The following is a 7,548-nucleotide window of genomic DNA, read 5'->3' as shown; positions in this document are numbered from 1 at the left end:
ACCATGTGCCAAACCAATCGTAACATGGATGAAGATGACAGGATGTTATGGGCTTATGGGAATCGCGCTCACACTACACAGCTTAACCTCACTGCAACTCCGTTGAGGAGGTAATAATAGCCTAAATAAATTCCATAATTTAACTCATGATTTCCAAAAAAAAATATTTTAACACCACTATAATTTATTGATTATTAATATTTAGAAATTTTAATATCGGTTTATCCAATGTTTATGAGTACAATTAATTCCAATGTATATCTCAAACCTAGAATAAATTGAGAGCATGAAGTCGTGTGGGGTACAATTTGAACTAGCCATTTGTTTTAAACTTTTGTAGTTCAACTCTAAATTTTAGGTTAATAAATTTAAACGTAAAAATAGGGTTTACCAAAAGTCACTGAAACCTGAGTTTTTTTTCCGGGTTTCATAAAAGTCAAATTGTATTGATTTATGATTTTCATTTACAAAAGTAGTTTTCTTACAACAATTACCACACAAAAACGATTAAAACAAACCTGTATGCCATACGATTAGTTTGCGCTTAGTTGCAATTAATATTGGCCTTATGTTTCCAAAATAACTATTAAAGTTAGGGTTTCTTAGTGAATAAAACTGAGAAAATCTACTTTAATGTGTTTTATTTAAAGTAACAAACGATTGCACAGCAAGAATACACAACAGTCATAGACATCCATACAAAAATATGTAACACAATGGGCAACGAGAACGTGGCTATTCAACCAAGATCAAAATTTTCTTATTCTTTTTTTAACAAAAACTAAATAATAAACACATTTTTTTAACTTTAAAACTTTTTTATAAACAAAAAAAGTGATATTTAAATTATGAATTTCTCAATAATACGAGACAAACCCACGAAACTATTGAAACGAAATAACTTTGTAAACCATCCTCCTAGCCGGCAGATGTTGCTCCTGGTACAGGCGGGACAATCGAGGAGGCAGCTGATGAACTCGACCAAACCGGAAGCGGAACTTTCACGGAAATGTATCGGGGCCGGGCTGAGTGATTTAAACCCCATCGCCCGAACCCCCCTTGCTTACGCCGAGAATTGTTTTCTCCTCCTCCCCTCCCCTCCCTCGCTCGTCATTCCACTTCGCAGGCGAGGCAGTCGCTCGATCGGAAAGGTGTGCAGCGGAGCGCGTTCTTCGGGAGAGAAACTGCGTGCGACCGTAGAGCATCCGCGAGGTCGTATACTTGAAGGCCCCCGTGGGTAGGGTGGGGGGAGAAGGAGGAATAGTGAACCACAACAGTCCTAGTACCACTGCCTACTTCATTTACAACCGCCCTTCCATCTAACTGCTCCGAGCAACGAGCCACTTTACAAATTATTCCTCTGGGCTGCGTGTGTTGCGGCGTCGCTCTGGAGTTGAAACAACAGAAGCATTTCTTTTTTTCCCCAAACAGTCGACCGGGAAACTATAAACACAGCCAGCAGCTTTTTGATCTCTACGCAGTGAAGCATTTATTGTACTGTGCTTTCTGAGTTTTTTTTGTGACCTTACAAAAGAACGGTGAAAGTCTTTTAACACTTATCTTCGAAACGTAAGGAACATTTGTTTCTGTAATGAACAATTAGATAATTAAACTAATAGAAATTTCTTGTGTGTGATGCGGTGACATCGGTTCGTCACACCGGCGCCCGCTGGGTCGATTGCAAACCTTACCCCACTGCAGAATAGCAGAATAGTTGTTTCTCATTAAAAACCTTACAATGACTTAATAACGTCATGCTTGACTATCGCTAATACTGTCTGGGTGTCTTAAGGTCTACATCTACAAAAATGATATAAGTTACAAAGTTTATATTAATAATTTAGAAAACACATCTTTCTTCTAACATAGTTTATTTGTCACCAATAATCATAGTGATGTACGTTAAACCTATGTGTCTGGCTTTATTATTATTTTTTTGGTAGCAAAGCTTCTTATCTGAAAAGAGCCCAGAAAAATTTAGATAAAAGGAAAACAAAATGTTACATCTAATCATATTAAATATTTTACTTCATGTAATAATAATGTTATATGGCTTATTTTCATTATGTCAGCGCCACTCTCACCTTAATAAAAGTTTTTTAAAGAACCTAAATTTAATTTTGAAAATATAATCTATTCTTACTATAATTAGCTTGAAGTATCAGTTGTCATAGCAATGTAAATCAGTATTTTTTTGTAAAAGTTAATATAAATGTTTCTGAATTCAGTTTGTTATATTAATTTCCAATAGAATGGATTCTATGGCTAAAAGTTATAAAGTGCAGAGCATATTGCCTATAGATGTTCAAGACATTAAAAATAATTTGGAGAGAATGATTTTGTTTAATTTTTGACAGTAAAGTGCATGTACTGTTTCCGTTAATTCAATGTTAAACTACGAAACACTGAAAAATAACGCGATTAGCGCTTGGATCTATGACAACTTTTTTCTGCGGAAGCAAAACTTAATGGTTGAGGTGAACCGGTTGGTATCGAAAAATATCTGCTCTGCTAGCACAAGGACGATACTTCTGTCTTTGTGCGAACACTCCTATGATATTCAGTGGTCCTGCAGTTTCTGGCTTTTCTCTTTGCCGTTCAGTTTGTTTGAGTGCGGTCCCAGTTTTGAACGTGACACTTCTGTCGGTGGGGTGTTATTCTCTAGTGCGAATGAGTTTCTAGAGCCATGTGTATTGCAGAGCTCTAGAAGAAAATGTTTTACGTAATATGTACGATAAAAAACTTCGAAAGTCCTATTGGTGATTCAATTTTCTCTTTCATGTGTTATTAATTTTTTCAAAAAATCTCTAGATCGTAGGGTTTTGAGGACAATCATTGACAACTCCAGGGTTTTTGGGTTGCGGCTAATTCTTGGATGGTGACTGTTCATGATTATTGAGAAACTAAGTATTACAGATATTACTTAATTTCTATTCATCTGCTGTGTTGAGGTTATTGGGGTGTTAAGCAATTATAAAATACAACAGAAATTGCTCTTCCACAGAAAAGCATTACAATTAAGTGGAAAATGCAATTACCTTTTACCAAGTCCAGCACATTTTACATATAAAAAATAATGTTTGTGTGTTCGTCTTCTATTGTGTTCTTCTACTATGCATTCGCGAAACATTTATCCGATTAAGTGACCTTCGAATCACTAGAAAGGTCACGGTCTGGGTATTATTTAGGAAAAAAAACGCCTCTTGAAGCTGAATTTATTTATTTTTTGATGAAATTTCGCTTTTGCATTGATGCTTTCTTCGTCTCCATGGCAACGGGTTTAGGCCGTGTTGATGCCTTCTGCGTATGCTGGCAACGGACATTGCATTGTTTGATATTTTTTATATTCCATGTGAGGCAGTGGCGTACCCACGAGGAGGGGCGTATAGCTATGGTGAGCGATGCTAGAATGTTCTGCCTGTGGACAGCCGTGGCAAAGCGCGGGTGCGTCAGCCAGTTGTCAATATTTCCAAACACCATCCACGAATTAGCCAAAATGTAGCTGCGGCTTCTAAGCAGACTCATTCTGATTAGCCAGATCCTACTCCAATGATGGCCAACCACAATTATCAATCACAGCTCGGCTGTGATTCACTTTGAATGGCCCTACTTAATTTATATGTCAGAACACCAAGCCTTCAGTGGTTACTCGCCCTTGAGGATGGCTGCAACGAGGAATGCCGAAACGTCAGACACACTATTATATTCACGTACCTGGAAATAACTTAAAAAGTCAAGAAGTCAATTTCTTAAGTACCGTGATTTCTAACGCATTTTATGTGCAGCTGATATTTAACTTAATTATTGTGCCACCTTCAGTCCCAAAATACGAACATTCTTTACACAATTTCTTTGTCGTCTGTGCGTGCATTCAATCACTAAACAATCAAGAAACATGGAGGTTCACAGTACTTACATGAAGGAAACATGCATAAGCTCTCGTAACTCCTGCAGACAAACAAATTCATGTGGGCTCAAGGACATGCAAATGATTCCCCTTACATTCCCCCGAAATGTAATAAATTCTAGGGAAAATAGGAATATGACCTGACCTTTCATTAAACATTCCACCCACAAAAACAAGGTGACGTTTCGATCTCCAACCGTAGGGCAGCTTTTCCTAAGAATTCGCGATTGGCACTCTGACTCGTGTAAACACGCAGTAAATTAATTGATGAAGACCTCGTGAAATGCCATGGCCTGACATCTCGGCATTGTTCACCCGTTTCGGCGAAATTGCATTCTACACTGAACCCAGGGGGAGAGAGAGAGAGAGAGAGAGAGATAGAGCGAAATAAAGTGAGCAGGATAAGAGAAAATTTTAAAGGTCTATTTAGCTCTGTCCTGGAAAAAAAAATTTTTCTGTTATAAAACCAAAATTGTTGTAGTATTCACACAGAAATTTTCAATATTTAAAATATTGATGTTATTTTGTATATATTAACAAATATCTATTTTCTATTTTTATTACATGTATACTGATGTTGAAAATCAATGATGAAAACAAACTTTTAGTTTCTTACTACGCTTCGTTTCAGACTGGTGGTCATAATTATTGAAATTATATCTACAACAGTTTTATGTCTTTATAGGAGAAAAAAAATCTTCAGTAAAAAATATATATGCACGTTGCTTGGTTATAATCAAATTACCATATTTACATAATCAATTATGGTAAAACAAATGTACACAAGCTGTTTGAAAAACCAATAAAATAATTTATGATGTATAATATATAGCGTTATATTATAAGTTGGTTAGAGTTGATATTAAGGTAATTAAATTATATTAATATTAATGTGGATATTTCACTCCATAAATAGTTAAGTGTCTCTTATATTAAAAAGTATAATAAAAAACATTTTGTCTGAAAAATTAGCATATTTATTTAAATAAAAATAATGGACAAACTAACAATGCATTAAATGTAGGCATTGTCCATATGAACCACAGTCAGCGTACTAGTTTTATTAAAAAAACATTATTTTTATAAAAGTATTAAATAATTGTTTTTAATGTGTGTAGGTACAAAATGTGTGGCTGCGGTACACAAATTTCCACAATACGTATGTAACCTCTTTTAGTAAAATACTATGACAAGCTCAAATTTAATTATTTTTCCAAAGTCTTTCTCAGAAAACACAAAGAATAAGCTACGGAAACTCCGAGACTGAAATATAATTAAGATGTCGAAGCATTGGTGTCATTATCTGTCGTGTTCAGTTTGCAGACTCGATTGCTTTTCTCAAGAGCGTAGGTTATTTGGCCGTTGTTTTAAGTTTCCTCTTGTTGAAATCATTTCAATAAGAAAACGAGGAATTTGTTAACTAATTTAAGAAAATAGAGTTGCAAAATTATGTATAGAATTAATGAGCTCCAGAAAAAAATAATTGTTGACAGAAGTACTACTAATGTTTGCTTACAATATTAAGATCAACAATAAAAATAATTTTTGCTGAGTTTTTAAGTTATTTTTATGTAATGAACATAATAATGAAATTGAGCAATAACGTAACAGATCTTCTATACCTAAACGCGCACAGAGTAGATGAAACATTTTTTTTTTATTTTTCTACTTTGCTACCCGGAAAATATAAAATTCCAATTTTCTTTTTTTTTTTTACTTTTCCACTTGCACTGTAACTGTGATTTGTACATCACGTTAATATTTAGTAGCACACGGTTGAGCTATTTTATTTAATGTGGTTAATTTATATCAATATCCTTACTAATATTATAAATGCGAAAGTAACTCTGTCTGTCTGTCGCGCTTTCACGCCAAAACTACTGAACCGATTTAAATGAAATATGGTACACAGATATTCTAGAGCCTGAGAAAGGACATTAGCTACATTTTAATGCGAAATAAGGGTTGTAACGGGTTGAAAGGGGAGGATGAAAGGTTGTGAGGAAGTATCGTAATTTTTAGAGCTAGAAGCTTGAAACTTATTTTTTAGGCTGTTGATTCGATATAAATAAATATGACATTCAAAGTTTGTAAAATATTTACCCTCAATGGTGTAAAATAACAATAGGAAATAGGGGATGAAAGTTTGTATGGAAATATGTAAGGTTTATATGAATGTTTTATAAGTATAAATATTAGAGCTATTCCGATGTAACATTCACGGAGTCATTACAAAATGTGAAACTGAAGTTAACGCGAGTAAGAAACTTGCCAAGCACCGCGCCGTACACAATGAGCGCTGTGCAGCTGCGTGTAGAGGAGCGGGGGTCGGGGCGGAGCGCGGCGTGGTACGGCGCGGTATAGGTGGGGAAATATGCCTAGTGTGCTTACCCGAACGGGCAAACGACTGTGCCACACGCATGCGAATAATGATTTTTTCCGCTGCCAATTCATTATTATTCACCTCAAATTGATTACAATTCGATTTGCTTACACGATTTTTTGTTTATTTAATTAATGTTCTTCGTGAAATACAAATAACTTTAAGTTTTTGGGTTAGGTTATTAAATATTTTTTTTTTATTTGGTTCATTGTTTTGTTTATTTCATTCATTAAAAGTAGATTACTTTCGAATTTAGTTATATGTTATTACTTCATTATTATTTGTTGCACATTTGGATATTAGCTACTTACATAAACTCATATTAATACTTTATACCTTATGTACTTATATACTTAAATAATTTAATAAGCTCTTTGCAGTGAAACACTGCAAATAGCTCATTAAAGTATTTATACGTACGTGTCTAATTTGTAAAATAATTTGCCTAAATAATTAAAAATGCTACCCAAAGACACTTCCACGCGGACGAAGTCGCGGGCACAGCTAGTATATATATATATATATATATATATATATATATATATATATATATATATATTGATTTTATTATTTTAAATTTTGTTTGAAATATTTAACATAAATTTATTTTACGTTTCGTGTTTTGATTGGCTGTTGCCAGTACAGCTAGAATTTAAATGATAGAATTAAACAAAAAACTAAGCTAGACTGTGAGGAATGTGACTGTTTAAAACCATGCACCATGGGAAATGAAAGTGAAGTAAGATATGGGATAACATGGTTGGTTTCACTTTATGAAATTTCCTCGAATCGTAATATACCTAAGAAATTATCATAGCATCTACTCAATTTGAAGTGTCGAAGTTGTACCGAGACGTTTTACAGTTAAATTGAACTAGCCTATTTTGTGTGTAATCTTCGCTTTTTTTTTTGTTGTAAAACAATTTTAAAACTCAGTGAATTATTCGACGCCGACTTAAGCCATATTGGTATTGTATCTGGTGAGTCGAAACACTCATTTTAGTGATGTCTCTGTTTTCAGTCATTTAACTAATTAAAACGTATATGAAAATATCTCATTGAATGAGCAGATGTTTAACGTAATGTTTTTAAGTGATTTTATGCTTACGCAATAAATATTTAGGGTGGAATAAGCCATTTTACGATATTGTATTTGAGAGTACTATGAGATAAAAGGTACGAGATTTTGAACATGTCAACTATTTTGACAGAGTTTATCTGCTACTATTTCATATGCGCTAAAATCCAGAGAGAGGAA

This window comes from Bacillus rossius, chromosome 7 (assembly GCF_032445375.1).
Source record: "Bacillus rossius redtenbacheri isolate Brsri chromosome 7, Brsri_v3, whole genome shotgun sequence".
NCBI classification, from domain to species: domain Eukaryota; kingdom Metazoa; phylum Arthropoda; class Insecta; order Phasmatodea; family Bacillidae; genus Bacillus; species Bacillus rossius.
The sequence above is the reverse complement of the archived record's forward strand: the minus strand, read 5'-3'. Positions refer to the sequence as shown.